Source organism: Macaca thibetana, chromosome 13, assembly GCF_024542745.1.
Source record: "Macaca thibetana thibetana isolate TM-01 chromosome 13, ASM2454274v1, whole genome shotgun sequence".
NCBI classification, from domain to species: domain Eukaryota; kingdom Metazoa; phylum Chordata; class Mammalia; order Primates; family Cercopithecidae; genus Macaca; species Macaca thibetana.
The window spans coordinates 93,536,883-93,556,745 of NC_065590.1; the positions used below are offsets into that span (position 1 = coordinate 93,536,883).

Sequence of the window (19,863 nt, forward strand, 5' to 3'; positions counted from 1 at the left end):
TCTTGGCCTTTCAATAGGATGTAGTTTTACATTAATCTGTATTGAAAGGTGCTAACAACTTATTTAGTTATTACTAGCTACTGTGGCTTGAGTATCAACTCCCTGCCTGTTACTGTGTTTGGCATTTTGTGTTTGTTATTGGATCTAATGTTCCCGTCAAAACTGTCCTATAATAAGGCACCTATTTCACCAAGAAACATAAAGTTGTAGGGAACTATACCACTTGCCAGTGGGATGCATCTACTGCATGCCAAACAGGGGAATGATTCTACCTCTGAATGCAGGACTCGCATTATTTTCTCTACTATACAATGGCTCCAAAGACTAAAAGGCACATTTCTGGATTTCCTATAACTGATGCAAATCAGTTGTATTTATCTTTTGGAATCCTGGGAATTAGACTACATTTATTATTTTATAGGAAGTAATATTTGTTGAGGACATGTCATGTACTAGGTCTTTTGTTAGTTGTCTTAAAAATAAGGTATCATTTTATTTTTAAGCCTTCTGAGTAAATAGTTTACCTTTATTGCAGAGAATAATTAGAAACTCAAAGAGATACAAGTTCATAGAGTTAATGTAAGAGTGGGACTTTGGATTTGAACTTGGTCTGGTTTGGTATTAAACCTCTATGTTTTTTGCAACTGTCCAATAAGTGTGACCTCTAACAGAAAATTCTAAGAGATATATTAACAGTTAAAGGTATTTAAATAAAAGTAAATTTCTCAGTGACAGTAGATTTAATTCCATGTGTTAAAGAAACTGAAAATTCATTCTGGCAAGCTGCGGAGATAATACACAAAGTTGGGCTGTGAGATATAAATTAACATTCACTAGAAATTAAATATAGGTGTTACAGCAGAGATAGGAAACTAGGTTAACAGACTAGAGTTTGAGGGATGAATAGTTGGTGCCAAATAGGATGCTTATCTAGCTGAAATCTTTACAAGCAAGCTGCCTTAGTGTATGAGCCACTATGTGGTTTTATGAAACAACAACAGATCTTTGGCTGGAAAAAAGTTATCCTGGTGTCTGGACCTGAAGAGCAGATTCCATTGTCGAAAGACCAAAAACATCTTCATTTTCTATAAAAGAGGGAAATATAATAATACAAAGAAAAGGCATTTTTTGTTCATAGACATTTTTCTAGCTGGAAGGCAACTGTAAAATCACTAAGATAATGTTAGTGTATACAAGTAAAAGTGGAGAGCAAGAGAAGATTTACGTATCTAAGCCCACAGAGCTTATTAGGTGTAATAACTTAAGTTTCCTTTTCGGAGCCCAGTGATTTCCTACAGCCCACACATTAGTGTGGTTTGGGGGTGAACCTCGATGATACTCTTTCCAAGAAATAGTTATTGATTTTTTACACACAAAGGCATGGTGCTACACAATGAGAGTACATTTTCCACTCAGGCCACAAAATAAGTGAGTCTCTCATTGGATAATATTTATAAGTCTTTTCTTATTTCCACTGCTTGAGCAATATACTGATCATGACAGAGACAAATGCAATCTGTAAAAGACACATAGGTGCACTGAAAAACCTTGCAGTTCAGAGAGAAAGAGATTGATTAACAACTGCAGAGGATATTGTATGAAACTAAAGCATAATGTGGAATTCAATTAAAGGTTTTTGTTAATTAAAGATTGTTGCTGAAGCAAGTGAATAAACGAATACCAAAATATACTGAATAGGCCGGGCGCGGTGGCTCAAGCCTGTAATCCCAGCACTTCGGGAGGCCTCTGAGACGGGCGGATCACGAGGTCAGGAGATCGAGACCATCCTGGCTAAGACGGTGAAACCCCGTCTCTATTAAAAAATACAAAAAATTAACCGGGAGAGGTGGCGGGCGCCTGTAGTCCCAGCTACTTGGGAGGCTGCGGCAGGAGAATGGCCTAAACCCGGGAGGCGGAGCTTGCAGTGAGCTGAGATCCGGCCACTGCACTCCAGCCTGGGCGACAGAGCGAGACTCCGTCTCAAAAAAAAAAAAATACTGAATAAGAGTACTAAAGAAAAAATGTCACATTCTCACCCACGTGCTGGAGACTACAAACAGACCAAAATAAAAGTTTGGGAATTTGAAAGACAAATTAACAGGATTAGCCTAGAAGAAAACAATTCTTGCACAAATGTAATTACACATTTATTATGGAGTTAGGAAAAAAATGATATCAAAATGTGCTTGTCTTAATTTAGGGTTATAAAAAATGGACAGAAAAAAGAACTTGCATACAGATAATTTTCAGGGAGATGATCTATGGAATAACAGATTTTAGAGCATGAGACAGAAAAAGAGGAAAAGCTAACTTAAGGTCTATTATTGCTATTTCATCAGTAGGCAGCATGACACTTCTGACAATCATAAAGGATGCTTTTTAGATTGTTCACCTAAAAAGCTAACGCCTTTTCCCACTGTCTGCAGTAACTATTAGTTAAAGGTTGCCTTGAGGATGATAAGCTCCTGCCTTTCCAGATGAAATTGCCACTGAAGAAGACCGGGCAACAGAATGCAGAAAGTTGGGTGGGGTTGATGCGAGGTGAGTCACTGGCAGCAGGAAATGAGTCTGAGCTCCTCATAACAGTTCACAACAGCTGTGGCTGCATCTGAGGTGGGCTGAGAGGGCTTGTCATAGGCACCAGAGGTATCTACTACAGCACTGTACTTCCTATATAATTTGTTGTAAGCCATTTTTATTGAAGACACTCTTCTTTTTTATGCCTATAATTAAGAGAATGTACCCATCCAGGCTGTAAATTCATTCCCATTTACCTGTATGTGGGTCCCATTTACACTTCATAAGAGAGTCTAATCGCCAGCCATTCTGAAGTCAGAAAAGCAGCTAGCCCCTGCCATTTACTCCCTCATCTGCCTGATTATTTAATGCTTTCTGAATGCTTCCTGATTGATTGAATTTGTATTTTGCTTCGTGTTGCACTTCTTCTACATGATTCCAAACTATTTATTCCACATGCTGATGGAGATGATGACTTATTCATGAGTCACACGGTGATCATCTGATTATTTGTTTAAATTGTAATACTGAGCAAGACAATTTCAGTGATCATTTGCTTTAAAAATAAAAAATATTCTAGCACATTATTAATGAACTTTTAGATAATGAGAGTAAAAGGAAAAATGAATTTTATAATAAAGAGATAATGAGTTAGTTTTTGAATATGCTGTTTGTTAAACAGATAGCAGAAAAAATTAATATGCAAAATAAAACTATCTCTAAAGCTAGAGATCTAGATTTGGGAATTATTGATATTAGATGACTAGAAGATGAATTCCCATATATAAAATTGAGAAATAAAACAGATGAAGATAGATTTCTTGCAGGTGCATACAGAAGGCAGAAGAAGAGTAAGAGAGACAAGAAATAGGGTCACGATTTTTTTTAAAATTTGCATGTATGTTTTAGGAAGCAGAGAAAAGAAAGATTTAATTAAAGTGTTGAGTATTGGTTGTAAATTTGAAATCAAGAAGTGACAAAGGACTCTATATTTAGTGATGTGTCATTTTTCCCCTCATGAGTGCTTTTGGTGAACTGATGGTTTATTTGCTGCAGAAGGGCTAGAAAGGGAGTACAATCTGAGGACATGGTGAGAAGCTTGAAACTGAAACCCATAATTTTGAGTGTCTCCTATTATCATGAGTAGATTTTTAATTTAGCATAGTTTCATTTTCATAGAATTTTAAAGACCTTTTCTAGTGAGAAAGAAACAATGGAAACAGAGAAATTGAATCCATTACAGGAAGGCAATCATTGATACATAAATTGATGGAGGAGAAGTTAATCACATAAAAGTAGCCATATAATGTTCCCTTTTCGAAAAGGTGTGAGACAGATACAGTGAAAATACAAACTATCCATAAATCAACTGAGGGGAAGTTGTAGATATAACTGATGATCCTAGTACTCACAGGTAGAACATAAAAAGCGTAAGTTCACTTGTTAGGGGGAAGTGCTGTTTTGGTACTTGAGAAGAGTAAAATAAAAAATGAAACTGTACATGATAGTACATATTTATGAGATAACAGTGAGGTTCTGTTTATATGCCTGGTAGTAGACAAATGATTTAGGATTTCTGTGGATTATGAGTGTCTCAGAAAGTCAGGATGGGATGCTAACCATTGCTTTACCACTAGCCAAATAACCTACAAGTCACTTAACATCTCCCCATCTTAATGTATCTTTTTCTTTTTTTTTTTTTTTTTTTTTTTTTTTTGAGACTGAGTCTGGCTCTGTCGCCCAGGCTGGAGTGCAGTGGCCGGATCTCAGCTCACTGCAAGCTCCACCTCCCGGGTTTACGCCATTCTCCTGCCTCAGCCTCCCAAGTAGCTGGGACCACAGGCGCCCGCCACTTCGCCCGGCTAGTTTTTTGCATTTTTTAGTAGAGACGGGGTTTCACCGTGTTAGCCAGGATGGTCTCGATCTCCTGACCTCGTGATCCGCCCGTCTCGGCCTCCCAAAGTGCTGGGATTACAGGCTTGAGCCACCGCGCCCAGCCCCTTAATGTATCTTTTTCTATTTTTTTTATGCTGACCAAAAAGCTTTTTAGATGTAAAAGTGATAATAATATGATGAAAATGAAGAGTGACAAATCCAGTAAGATTCACAGAGCAATTAACCCTTGACAGCTGTGTAGGGTGGCTGGCTAAATATAAACACCTACACACCAGGATGGCCTATCTCCCTTGAGACAAAAGATTGGACAGAGAAGAGAGTCTTAATGGTCATAGTGGCAGGACGCAGACAAATGCCTAGGCAGATAGGGGCAGGTTCCCAAAGAAACCCCACCTTCAAGCCAAAAACAGCCTGAAGGCTGAAACACCCAACTGTTCATTCTGGATGAAAAATGTGACACAGAGTGCGAACTTCTTTCCTGTTTTCTTGCCCTTTCCTGCTTGGTTCTTTCTGAATAATGCTTTTTAATGAATCAAATGTTTCCTTTTCCCATATTACCACAGCCCACCCCTCCCCTATTCTGTGCCTCTAAAAACCTCAGATTCAGTCACCCTGGGGGAGAAATCACCCAACCGTGGGAGTGGAAGACTATCCCATGTCCCCTCTGCTGAAAGCTATTCTGTCACTCAATAAAATTATTCTCTGCCCTCCTCACTCTTTGAGTCAGAATATCCTCATTCTTCTTGGATATGAGACAAGAGCTTGGGACATACTGAATGTGCGTATAGAAAAGGCTATAACATCGTGGCCCTCTGCCCTCTGCTGGAGGAGGGCAGAAGCCCAATGTGACAGAAACACTGGCAGGGCCTCACCTGCCTTGATGCCTTGGGCCGAGGTACAGCAAGGGAGTTTCTGACTAGGTGTTTCTGGCTGGCAAAAGTGGTGGAGAAGAGTCCTGTGTCATTTTCTGGGAGATCATCTGGGATTCCTGAAGGGTGAGTAAATGTGGACCTACACTCTTCACTTTTTTCTGAGGCTTCTTGTCCTCACACTTTTTACTAAAGACATACGAAGGACCAAATCTCTGATTAGCTAGTTAAGAGTGAATGGCACTACTACAGAGGACAGGATGCGGGAGAGGACACTGCCACCACCATCCTCTTCACTCTTAGGGGTTGGGAGTGCCAGTTTCAGTATAATCTGGTCTTTTTTATGGCATTCTCCTTCTTCCTTTTAGGACTATCACGGCACCTATCTTTTCTTTGACAATGTTGGGGTGTTGTTGGACCCTCCCCTTGAATGCATATATCTCTATACCTATCCAGTTATAGGCATCGAAATATGTAATTCAGAACAGTCATCAAAAATGTAATTCAGAACAGTGCAGTTTTCATCTATTCTCGGAAGCAGGGAGGAGTCAGTAATTAAAAGCTGTTTTTTTTTTTTTCCTGTTGAAGGAACCAATTTGCATGAGAGCAAGAGACTTTTTCCACAGGCATCTTCCCCTCCCTGCATTTAAACTGTTTTTACTTCTTTTCTCCACAATGCCAGGAATTAATACAGCTCTGTGAATATGAAAGCTTTGCTATGTTTCTTTTTTTTTTTTCTTTTTGGAAGGCATGTTCCTAGGCCAGGTCCCAAATTCTCAGGGACTCCCTGTTCTCTCCCTTGTTTGAGGAGGATTCAGCTCCACAGCTTCACCTTAGCTTTTGGCTTATGATAAGAAAGCAGTGAAGGAGCAGCGCTCCTGGCTGCTGACTGCAGTCTGGCGAGGGCCACCTGGGATTTGTCTGAATGAGTTCATTCACCCTCCTGCGGTTTTTTTTTTTTCATCCCAAACTCAATTCCAAGCTTCCAGTTGAAGCCCTAGAAAGGAAAACTGGATTTGAGGGATCCAGAGGCAGATGACAGCAGAAGTCAAGGGGCACAGTGCACATAAGTATGACTAATTCCAGCTGATTAGTGCCCCCCCACCCCCGCCCCATTTCATGGATGGAGATCATGCTCGTATACAGGGCATAGATGAGATCTAGGGAACTCAAAGGTTACTGACTGTGGGGAGGATAGGCCAGTGCATAGGTGAGTGCAGATGAATCCTACCCTGTTGGACTCCCTGTGATATGGGTGAAAACCACATGGGCACCCACAAGTGGCACCTGCCGAGGTTGCCAGGACTCAGAAATATAAGTATGGAAGAAAAAACGGGGATACATTTTTTTGTCTTTCTCTCTCTCACATACTCTGTGTATTCAACGGGAAGAGAAACAAACTAAGCGACATGTTTTTCCAGATGTTTCCAGATGGGTAACCAACCATCATCAGTCTGTATTTCTCTTGAATGCATCCTGAATCATTGGGACTCCTGTGGAAAAAAAACGTGCCCAATTTTTCTGTTTCCTCCTCTGTCCTCTCTTTGTGGATGAGTAATTGTGTGTCCATACCACGGGACCCTCCCCTTGAATGCATTCCTCAAACTGAGAAAAATTTAATTTCCCCACACCTTAAACCGTTTGGCTTAAAAATGAATCAGGAAGAAATTACAGATCTAACTAAGCAAATCTCTTGAGGAGGGACAACTTTTACAGTATGCAAATAAAACCTCTTTGTCTGTTCTCCCTTTATGGGACTCCAGGGTCAAAAGGGCTCCATAGATCAAGGGAAGGAAACCCAGCAGCCTGACATGCTGGCAAAAGAGTAAAAGCTCTTACCAGTCAGACTTCTGGCCTCTCTCTCTCTGTGCAAACTGGTCATAGGTGTGGTAAAAAATCACTGTTTACATCCTCTGTAAAGTTTTGATTAATGGAAATAAGAGTTTGTGAGCTAGTCTTATGCAATAGCCAATTTGGTGTGATTTGTGTGTCTTTCTTTATGGTTCTCTCAGAAAGAGGGGTACCTTAGGATAGAGTGCGGGCCTAGGACCCCATAAGCTCACTATTGAAGCCAGCCTAACAAACTGGTTAGTAAAAACTTCGCTACAGCTCTCTGAAGAAACAAACAAACAAACTGGATGTGGTCTCCACCTTGTTTTCATCCTTGGGAGCTTGACCTTGTAACTATGTGGCAGTCCTTTCTTTCGGTCTCTGCCATTTTATAATGACAGCCTGGGTTCAACCCTGGCTTAGGAAATGACTACTTTCTGGTTAACGCCTGTGTGACATTTGCTGATTCTCTTCCCTTCCATGAATGACTTCTAGATTCCTTTCTTAAATCTTTCTTTCTCTGAGCTACCATTGAAGATTCTAGATATTGTAAAAACTCCTTATCACCTCCTTGAAAAATACCTCATACACTCGCACTTAAGTCACAACTATAGGTAACACTTGTTGGTTTCACCTGTGAGGTTACTTTTGGTAAAGTTCAAAAGCGAGAAATATCAGTCACTTGGTGGGGCTAAAGTAATGTAACAAGGGATTTTAAATAATTTTTTTAAAGAGTACCATGTTTAAAAGTCAGCTTAATTAAAAATGGATATCTAGGCTATCGGTATATTTAAAGGGTCTTTATGTTTTTTTTCGTTTATTTTCTTGGATCTTGTTTTGCTGGAAAAAAGGTTTTTTTTCTCTCAGTCAGCTGAATTATCTTTATTCACTTTTAATGTATACACGAGAGGTCCTAACATAACTTCTGATAGCTTGGGACTCCTTGGAAGAAACAAAGAAGGCACCAGAGAACCAATTTTGTAAAAAATTATCTGTTTTCCTCGTGGAACCCCAAGAATTAGAAGTGGATAGATCTCTCTAAAAATCTGTTTTTGTCTTCCAGCTATACCTGCTTATTAAACCCTAAAAACTGAATGTTTTCCTAGCCCTGTTTCTTGAAAGGCTTCACAATGAGGCCAATAATTTAATTAAGAGATTGGCAAATAAAAATCGTACAACTACTGGATCTTCTTCTGTCTGTCTGCATATATGTTTTATGTGTGTGATGTTTATATATAAAAGAGCTCTAAGCAATTGGCGTACAGAAAAATAAGTGCTTAGAACAAATATTTTTAAATAAAAAGCAAGCTGTAATGTCTTTCAGTTCACATGATTTTACTCTTTGAAAAATAAAAACAATTTTAAAGATTATTGGTAAAATACAAATGTTTTCAAAATGTGAACATGTGGTCTAAATCATGTTCAGATATTAGGTTTGCTAAATGCTTTAAAGTAACAAACTGCTTCTTTGGCTTCTGAAAATTGTTCAATTTGCCTGCTTTACAGTTTGGTAAGGCCTGAGGACATATGAAACTAACCACACCTCCAACTATGCTGGAAAAAGTCAGACCTTATGTGCAACTAGTATGTAATTAAAATACCTTACCAGGTTTTACATTAAAATTAAAAATCGCTAAGAGTTACCATAATTACATGTAATTGTTATACTGAGACTACTGAAAATAGATTTACATTCAAGGTATATAAGGAAAGTAAAATGTGTTTTTAGTAAAAGATTATAAAAAGGCATGAGAATGTAAATTTTTGCCTAGTTAGAGGGTTAAAGGATTGTCTTAAATTAGATAAAGTTGAAGGTTTAAACAAGTTATGAAACCTTTGTAAAATTTAATCTTAGAAAAGAAATCCTGCGTGTGAACATATTGACAAAATTCAAAAGAGTATTATATGGTTTTTCTGTAAATTGAGCATTGAAATGAAAACACAAGGTTTTCTTAAGGCATTGATCTGCTCTTTAACAAAAATTTGTAAAGGATTATAAAAGGTTTATAGGAATCTCACCTCATAGCCAAACTGATTAAGATTGTATAGTATTATCTACAAGGTTTCATTTAAAAATTGGGGTTAAGATTGATAGTAGACTAATGCAAGGGTGAAATTTGGCTTTCTCTCCCTTGAACAAGATTTTCATGTAATAGTAAAGGATAATGAATGATTTTTGTTTGCCTTGTGAATGACCTACCAAAAAAGAAGATAACAAGAAACAAATTGTTTGGAAAGTTAAGTCTTCCATCTTAATGAGTAAAGGTTTTTGCCTTGTTTTAACATATTTGAGTCATATTTTGACTAAATGAATAACTTAAGGTAATCTGGAGTTATATTTAATAATATGAAGTGTTTTAAATCTGTAACATACTTAACAGGCTTCCCCAAATCAAACTTCAGCTTCAAAAGTTTTTTTTTTCTGACCCCTAACTTTTGAATGCTACAGAGGGCCCCTGGAGCATCCAAAAGAGAGGTGAACAGGGCTATTTCACATGCTTAGTTACATGGGATTGCCAAAATAAAAATAAGGTTTAATCTTCTTCCAGCTATATTTTAGTGAATAATGTTAGTATGTTTCAAAATTGTATGGCATTTATAAAATTCTGATATCCAAGTATATGCTACCAATCATAATAAAGCTTGTAATGTTAAGTTATTGTAAACCAGATATAACCAAATTTCTTTGTCAATCATGTTTTTGACTGTAACTCCTCTGGACATTTTGTAACTCACAGAAAATTGCTGTCTTGCTCTAATCCTTTACAAAAGATGGTTTATAATCAGCTGGAGGACTTCGGCAGGTACTCTCAAATGCAAGTTTCTGATAACTTTGGATATTGTGATAACGGAATAGAGGAAAAATACACAGGACTCATGAAGAGCTGCAATGTTCATGAATATCAAGCAGAGAAAAAGTAAGTGGGATTAATTAAATAGAAAACTGTAGTAATCCTTTTTAACTTTTTCTTAAAACATTGCTGAACCTTGTTTTATTTTTCAGAATCGTCTAATAATCTAGTTTGTCTCTTCTTGCCTTCAGGCCATCAAACTCCAAATGGTCATGCAACTGGAGCCTCATATTATGGCTGCCATTTACCAGAGACCCTTAGATAGGCATATGAGAGAGATCTGACTGCCCTCTTTCCAAAACAACTCACCTGTCAGCAGAAAGCAGTTAAGAGTGATCACCATCCTTTTCCTAAGGGCAGTGTACCTCTTGATAGGGGAAAATTAATAGTGGCAGGAGGCAGACAAATGCCTAGGCAGATAGGGGCATTTCCCTGATAAAACCCTACCTTCAAGCCAAAAACAGCCTGACTGTTCAGACCAGACTGCTGGTTCCTCATGAAAAACATGTCCTGGAGTGAGAAATTCTGTTTCTGTTTTCCTGCCATTTCCCAATTGGTTATTTCTCAATAATGCTTTTTAACCAATTGAATATTGCTTTTTCCAAGACTACCTATGGCCTGCCCCACCCCCATCCTGTGCCCATAAAAACTCCAGACTCAGACACCCTGGGGGAGAAACCACCTGACTTCAGGGGTGGGGGACCACTCTTGTGTCCCCTCTCCCCTGAGAGCTGTTCGTTGTTCAATAAAATTATTCTTCACCCACGTCACTCTTTGTTCATTAGCATATCCTCATTCTTCTTGGATGTGAGACAAGAGCTCAGGACCCACTGAACTTGTGTACAATGAAGGCTGTAACATCGTGCCCTCTGCCCTCCACTGGCAGATGGTAGCTGCCCCATGTTACAGAAATGTTGGCAGGGCTGAGCCAGCCCCATAGCGCAGGCCAAGGTTAGGCCAGGGTATTGTCAGTTAGGTGTTTCCAGTTGGTGAAAGTGATTAAGATAAGTCCTGCATCAATGACAGATTAGATACTGTCTATTCTATGTATCTCACATGCAAGGAGCTCTGTAAGATAAATTTTTATGTTATTGTCTACAGAAAAGCAACCCTCTACTGTGAATATACATAGAAAAGTGTCCTCACTGTGACACATCATGGGTGGACCAGGAAATCATCATCTTTAATGTGAACATTGGAGTCTATAGATATGTAAGTTTACACATTTTGTTCCTGGTCAAATTAATCAGTCAAAAAGTTTGAAGATTGTGATATTCATAATTAAGATTTTACAATTAAAATCAGCGTGAAATTTGCTAAGAGAAATCCTAAGATATAACGGGAAAAATGCAAAGATATTTTGAGGAAAACACTAGGCAATATTAAATTTCTAGTGTCTATGATTTTTCCCTAGAAAAAGCATGTTATAAATGATCCATTCATATTATCAGTTTGAATCATTTCCTTTAGTTTAGATTGACGGTTTCCTTTTCTCACAACCCCAATCCTAATACTTTTCAATAGAGGCAATTTGTAAAGACATGCCCTGAGGAAAGTTATATTAATGCACCATGCTTTCCTAGTATTTAAATCAAAAACAGCCTTCTATTATTTGACAGAAAAGGTAATGAATAAAATAACAGCAGGATGAAAGAAACACTTTCTAGGAGGATATAGCTATTGATAACACAGAAATAACTTCGTATCTTTGACAGTCAATATGGTTCACAGTTAAAAATCTTATAATGTATTTTGTGGGATTAGAGATGAAAGAACTGATTCAGTTCCTACTTTGCTGAGCTGTTTTTGTTTTATTCAGCTTTATTGACTTCTTTTTCCTACACCTTCTCCCCTAGATTATTTCTTTCAGCCCTCAAGAATCAGCTCCAGTGTCATTTTCATTCTGAACGCTTCCTATTCCTCCCCAGGTTGTATTGGTTCCTCTTAAATTTGTGCTCTCACATCACATAATATTTCTTGTACTGCATTTGTATTAGCCAATATCAAGTTAGGAAAATATACACAATGCTACTTCTTTCAAATGGGAAATTGAATACCAGGAACTAGTTTTAATGTGCTGAAAGAACTGGATGAACAATAGAAGGTTAAGCTCTCTCACCAGTTGGTGGCTGATTCAAATCTAATGATTAACCAATCAGCTGAATGGGAGATCAAGTAAAAATGTATCATAAGCCAAGAAAGATTTACCTCAAAAAAGATTGCCCAAAGGGACTAAACTAAGTTAAGGCAAAAATACCAATGGCTTCACTTTACAAAATGGAAACTCTACCCTTAGCACAGTAGTCATTAGCATACTTGAGTCTTCCTCCTCTGAGTGTTCCATCTCAGAGATATTAACATATTTAGACAGAATATCCAACATAATTAACATAGAATAGAGTAGCGTGAGTTATTAAGAAAAATATTCTAATGTGTATGAGCTTTAGAATTAGAAAGGTTGGTTAGTTTGCTCTATTCTTTAAACTCAAATGAGGAAATACAATTTGTGTCTCAGAATTGCTGGTAAGATTGGAGAACATAAATTCAAAAAGAATAGTGTATAGTGTGTGCTCAGTCACTGAAAGCTACTCTTTATATTACTATTTTTCATTAAAACTCTCTGTTTCCTTTTGCTCTGATTCTGTCTTTAGAAATTCACATTTAGGATGATTCATTTGCTTTCTGGATATGTTGATTCTGATCAACTATAGCCATACATGTAATTATTTTCACACACAGATTATCTTTTGATTCCTTCTTATTTGGATCACCTTCAAGCTATAACCAATATTTCTGAGTGAACTGAGAACCTATCCTACTTTTTGGTTGGCCCTGCTTGATGACCAAATCTAGGGTATGATGAATTCACCTAATTAACCTACCTTACACACAAATGGTGACAAATCTGTCTGCTTCTTTTACTTTGCAGGCATCATCACCTCATTTATTCTTAATTTGACAAGTTGCTCCCTTTTTTAAAAATTCAAATTTCATCAGTATCCAAGATTTCTTTCACATGACAGTGATATTTTTTGTTCTCAGAGCATGCCCATAGGGTGAGTAACATTGGCTTTGATTAATAGAAATAGAGACAAATTTTATTTTTGAAGAGTAAGTAGCTTTTTAAAGTATAACAAAATGTATTTTTGCAAAATATCATTTACCAATAGTTAATTAAAAATACATAAAATACTTCAAAACATCCTGCACAAAAAGAGCATACAAATTATATTAATAACAATTTTAGATATAAAAATCCTTTTAATTTAAGAACTTACTACACTAAAATGTTCAAAACCAAAGAACAAAAACATTAAGTAAATTGAAACACTCTTTGCAAAGATTATAACAGTGAAGAAATTATGACAGCAAAAGAGATCTGACCTATCTGACTTCATCTTGCCTATAACCTCCAACCTGTCCTTATTCATTCTTGGGTGTAGGTTGAATTAACTTTGAGAAGAACTTAGTCTATAGTTTAACATTGACACAAAGATGATACCATTCCCTCCCCCAAAGGAACCCCACTTTACTTGAGGACCAGATCACCTCTGTAAAACTAACAAATTATCCGCAAGACTAGAAATTATGGCTCAGGAGTCATGCAGCCAGAGGCCACAAGATTCCTCATCTCCCTAATTACTCCTGTGGATAACATTACTGTTTTAAAGCCTAGGATTTATCTTCAAGATATTTTTCAGACCCTGTATTCTCATGGATCAGCCAGCACCACCCAGACTAATAAACTAGTTCCTCTTGTCTTGTAGTCCCCACCCAGAAACTGACTCAGTGCAGGAGAATAGCTTTGACTCCCTATAACTTCATCTCCAGCCCAACCAACTGGCATTCCATGTTCCCGGGAGTCTCTCCTGCCAAACTATCTTTAAAAAACCCTATCCTCTGAGTTTTCGGAAAGGCTGACTTGAGTAATAATAAAATTTTGGTCTTTTAGCCAGCTCTATGTGGATTAAACTGTTTCTCTATTGCAATTGCCCTGTCTTGATAAATCAGCTCTATCTGGGCAGCAGACAAGGAGAAACCATTGGACAGTTACAAAACCGCTTAATGGTGTATGATACCATAATTTTATTTCTGTAACACTGCAGGCAGATTTTTGTGCTAGGAAAAAAATGAAGAAAAATGTAGATTAGAACATAAATAAAAGCAATGGGTGTTCATCAATTTCTGGTTAACTAAAACTTACCTTTGTATGGACTGGATGCTTTTAAGCATCAATTGTGTTGATAAAAATTTTATTACATATTATTAATACTTTTTACTTCAGCAAAAATGCTTTTTACTGATATTTCAGAATCCTGTTGTACATTTGTCAAATTTATAAACACCTGATTAACTTTTCAAATTTAACTATCAATGTCACCCTTCAGATGTGGTTTTCATTAAAATTCCTTATAACATATTTTACCCCAATGAACCTAGGACCTAGAATAGGGAAGACACTAAAATCTACTTAGATAATTGGTCTTAGAGATACTTTATTCAGAAAGTGATTATTGAATGCCTAGTATATTCCTAGCTTTGTCTAGATAAAGCAAAACAGATATAACTCCTCTCTTTGGGAGCTCCACATTGTAGTAAAAAGCTTGAGTACTGCTTCTGAATCACTTATGAGCATTCATTTCATTTTACAATGTGAGTATAGATGTCTATTTCCTCTATGAGAGTAAATAAAACGTTTCTTTATGCACATCATTCTTTGGATTCTCATATGACAAATTTTATTTTATATTTTATTTTATTTTATTTTATTTTATTTTATTTTATTTATCTTGAGATGGAGTCTCTCTCTGTTGCCCAGGCTGGAGTGCAGTGACTCCATCTTGGCTCACTGCAACCTCTGTCTCTGGGATTCCAGTGATTCTCCTGCCTCAGCCTCCCAAGTAGCTGGGATTACAGGTGCCTGCCACCACACCCAGCTAATTTTTATATTTTTAGTAGAGACAGGGTTTCACCATGTTGGCCAGGCTGGTCTCGAACTCCTGACCTCAAGTGATCTGTCCACCTTGGCCTCTCAAAGTGCTGGGATTACAGGAGTGAACCACTGTGCCCCTCTTGGAAAAAGTTTTAAATATAAAATAATTTGACAAGGCCTAAATTCTGATGTATTTAGTTCCTATTTTCTATTATGACAATGTCAAGTGTTCATTTTTGCGTCTCAGTTTTCCCAGTATACCTTCTGCAATTTTGTAATCTGGTTGGCTTTTTCTGTGACACTTTGCTACAGTGCTCTGTTCCCCTTTACTGTTTTTTGTCCTTTGCTACTTCCTCCTTACTAAAAGGCTAATCATCAAGGACTTTCCTACCTTTCTTTTTCTGGTTCATATGTACTTTGATTGATTAATCTTAACACTTCCTTAAACACTGAGTTTTTAACAAGTAAATGAATATCTTTTGCATTTATTTCAGTTTTGTTATGAAAATCAGATCTTCTTTGCAACAATACTCTCTTATTGAATACCATATAGAACTCCTCAAAAAGCTGATGGTTTCTGTTTTAAAAGTGGTAATAAAATACATTGATAAATCCATACTTTCACCAGAATGGATCTAATATGTTATCAATTATCACCACTGAAATCATTGAAATCTGCAAGATCATAGTTAAAAGTATTTGATGTGGTGTGCCAATTTATAATCTAAGGATCAAACTTAAAAAATCAATTTCTTGCATGTTGATGATAAATTAAATTTTATATAAACACATGGAGCTTATAACTTAAAAAAACTAAATAATAAAAATGAAGATATTTAAGTATTCATTGATGTGCCTGTTACCTTCAATGTAAACTATATATAATTAAGAATTTAGCTATTTATGTGTCTTGCAAATCAGATGCTATTAAAAAACTGTTGTCTATAAACCACATTATTCTTAACTCAGTAATAAGTTAATGATAACAAATAATTCAGGTTCAGAAATTTTTTACTAAATAGATTATTTTTTAGAACACTTTTAAGTTTAGAGAAAAATTGTACTGTCCGGTTATATGGCCTTGACCAAATGCATACATGGCTTTGACCAAATACATGCATAATGCCATGTATCACCATTATATTATTATACAGAACAGTTTCGGTATTATTCTTAAATTTCCCGTGATCCACCTATTCATTCTTACTTCCCCTCTCTCGACAACTATTGATCTTTTTGCTTTCCCTATAGGTTTGTCTTTTCCATAATGTTATACAGTTTGAATTGTATACCATGTAGCCATTTTGAACTGGATTCTTTCACTTAGCAATATGTATATAAGGTTTCTCCATGTCTTTTGTATTTTGATAGTTCATTTATTTTTAGCACTGAATAATATCCTATTGTATAGATGTACTATAGTTTGTTCATTCAAGAACCTATAGAAGGATATCTTGGTTGCTTCCAAATTTTGGTAATTGTGAGCAAAGTTGCTAGAAATATTTACATGCAGGTTTTTGTGTAGACATAAGTTTTTAACTCACTTTGGTAAATACCAACGAGTGCAATTAATAAATCATATGGTAAGAGAAGAAGGCATAAATCATATGCCTTCAAAGAGGCTAAATCATTTTGCATTCCCACCATCAATGAATGAGAATTCAGGTTGCCCCACATCCTTGACAGAATTGGTATTCTCAGTATTTTGGATTTTAGCCATTCTAATAGTAGTGTGCTGGTATCTCATTGTTGTTTAAATTTGTATTTATTTAATGCTGTATGATGATGAACATCTTTTAATACACTTATTTGCCATTTGTATATCTTCTGTGGTATCTTCTCAGATCCTTTGCTAATATTTAAATTGGGTTGTTTGATCTCTCATTGTTTAGTTTTAAGAGTTCTTTGTATATATTGGATTCAAGTCGTTTATCAAAAAGATGTTTTGTAAAATCTTTTCTCCTAGTATGGGATTTGTCATTTCATTCTTTCAACAGTGCCTTTCATAGAGGAGTAGATTTTTAATTTTAATTGTCACACTTAACTTTTTTCTTTCATGGATCTTGCTTTTGGTGTTGTATCTACTAACTCACCATGACACTCAAAGTAGCTTAGATTTTCTTGTTTTCTTCTAGAAATTTTCTGGTTTGTGATTTTCCATTTGGGCTTATGATCCATTTTGGCTTATAATGTCAGTGTCTAGATTCATCATTTTGCATGTGAAGGTCCAGTTTTCCTCAGCACCATTTACTGGAAGGACATGTCCTCACTCATTTGACAGAGATCAGTTGACTGTAGTTCAGTAGGTTTGTTCACAGACTTTCCATTCTGTTTTCTTCATCTGTTTGTCTATCCTTTCACCATCACCATACTGTCTTTATTCTTACAGCCTTATAGTAAGACTTAAAGTCAGGTAGTGGCAATCCTTCAACTTTGTTCTTTAATAGTGTGTTGACTATTCTGGATTTTTTGCCTTTCTCAATAAACATTAGAATTAGTTTTTCAATATCCACAAAGTAACTTACTAAGATTTAAATTAAGTTATTATTTCTCAATTATTTTTAAAAATCATTTTCAGAAATATAATTATTATACAAAAATAGTCAGATATAAATATATGGCATGTATTGCTCAGAAAATCAAATTTACATACTATCTAAAATAGCTAGATAAACTTTTTCCACCAATAAACAACCTTGTTCATTAGGTAACAATGAAGGACGATAGGCTTTTCTGTGTTGGTGGCAGTCCCATTGTGCAGCATTCTCTCTTAATACTAATCATATGAACAACAGAAAGGGATAAAAGAATTCTCCTTCATTACTTATTGACTACTGTCACTTTCACAGTATTCTAAATAGCCTGACATCGATGTTACAAAAACCAAACCAAACGAAACGAAACACAAAAACCAATATGTGTTCTGAAAGGTAATCAATTGTTCCTAATAACAGACATTATTTCCAACACAATCTCTAGAAACAATTTGCAGTTTGAACCATACTTTTGAATACTGTTTCCTGAAGTCTGTACAGGATTTATTTCTATCCCATCATTAATAATTATTACACTTGTAATTTCAAGCACTTTCCGCTCTACAAACCTCGGTGAAAAGTTCACCTTTCAGACACTGAGTATTTTGTACAGCAGACATGGTCCATCATCAGCATAATCTTGAAGGAAACATGTCACATGGTGGAGCCATTGTGGTCAGAGACCACGTGGTAACTCTGTGTAGTGTCCGCATTTCCTCCCTTGTTCAGGAAGCACCCTACCCAATTCAGGAGTAAGTAGACTTTGAAATACAGTTCTGCTTTTTTCTACCCAGAGATGTGTGTGCTAACACTATATGCCAAAGAGGAACGGACACCCAAGAAAGCACAGTCTTACAGCAAGTCTACAAAACTGTTCCACTCTAAGGAAGCAATGGAATATATATAGGGGGAAAAAAAGCATGCACAGTTTTAGCTCTCATTTACCTCCAATGATTCTGGACATGCCACCTGGATTCAGTGAGTATCAATGTCTTTATCTGTTAAAAAGGCTACTATCAGCTCATTTGCAGGGTTTCAAAGATGGCTAAATTGAACCACACATAAAACTACCTGGTACATATTAATACTCAGAACATGTTTCTTGAATTGAAATTTATATGAGTTATTTAATAGCTCTCCATTCTGCACTCAATTTTGTAAATGAGAAAACTTATCTCATCCATCAGACAACATCTTGCACAAGGCTCATTTTCCTTCTCCAATGCAGTCTTTACATACAACCAAACCATTTCTTTTCTTTTCTGAATCCCTATTTTCATTTCAGCACAATAATTTCTCATCTTCTGCCACTGTCATAGGGTATTTTCATAAAAATAAAAGTGAAAACTTACCCATGACCATAATGAGACAGGGCTTTTGAGGAGTTAAAGACTGGGTATCATGAGGTTATGATGTACACAAAAAAGGAATTCAGAGCTATGTAAGAAATATCATGTTTATCCATGATAGTTACATTCAATTGCTATAAATCAAATAATAAAAGGCAATCTATGCTATTATTATTATAGAATCCTGTCTGAGAAAAACAACAAAGAATAAATGTATGCTAGGACATTTCCCACTTTCCTACTAACCAAAATATTAATAGAGAAAATAATTGGACAAAAAAGAAGAACATTACATATCTGCATATAGATTAGGTAGAGGATACAAATACATATAGTGATTAGGAATTGATAATACAATCCATTTATTTTACTCTCCAATTCATAATTAATGAATAAAATTAATGGTGCAATTCCACTGGGACATAATCTTTATCTCTTTAAGCCTAAATTGGAAAATCTTAAATAAAGCAGAGTGTATATTTACACACACACACAAAACACTTAAAGATATATAGAGAGTGGAATTTTCTGTCTATTGCATTTCAAATCTGGTACACTCAGTTTTCCAAATTCTACTATGATAAAATATTTTTCTTGTTCTTTTTTTATTGACTGTCTTTCTTTTCTTCTTTTTATTATTATACTTTAAGTTCTAGGGTACATGTGCACAACATGCAGGCTTGTTACATATGTGTACATGTGCCATGTTGGTGTGCTGTACCCATTAACTCATCATTTACATTGGGTATATCTCCTAATGCTATCCCTCCCCCTCCACCACCCCACAACAGGCCCCAGTGTGTGATGTTCCCCTTCCTGTGTCCAAGAGTTATTGTTCAATTCCCACGTATGAGTGAGAACATGTGGTGTTTGGTTTTTTTGTCGTTGCGATAGTTTGCTGAGAATGATAGTTTACATCTTCCTCCATGTCCCTACAAAGGACATGAACTCATCATTTTTTATGGCTGCATAGTATTCCATGGTGTATATGTGCCACATTTTCTTAATCCAGTTTATCATTGTTGGACATTTGGGTTGGTTCCAAGTCTTTGATATTGTGAATAGTGTCGCAGCAAACATACC

General features: G+C 36.3%; 1 long non-coding RNA gene across 2 annotated transcripts; it reads left to right on the forward strand.

Annotated features, from left to right (window-relative positions):
* The first annotated feature begins 9,723 nt into the window (after nt 1-9,723).
* Nucleotides 9,724-19,120, forward strand: LOC126933698 (uncharacterized). Of its 2 annotated transcripts, none has more exons than XR_007718708.1 (3): nt 9,724-10,030; nt 11,066-11,176; nt 18,226-19,120. It is a non-coding gene; the product is annotated as an uncharacterized LOC126933698 (long non-coding RNA). The 2 variants fall into 2 exon arrangements; XR_007718707.1 differs by lacking the exon at nt 18,226-19,120 and adding an exon at nt 11,821-12,535.
* The last annotated feature ends 743 nt before the right edge of the window (nt 19,121-19,863 follow it).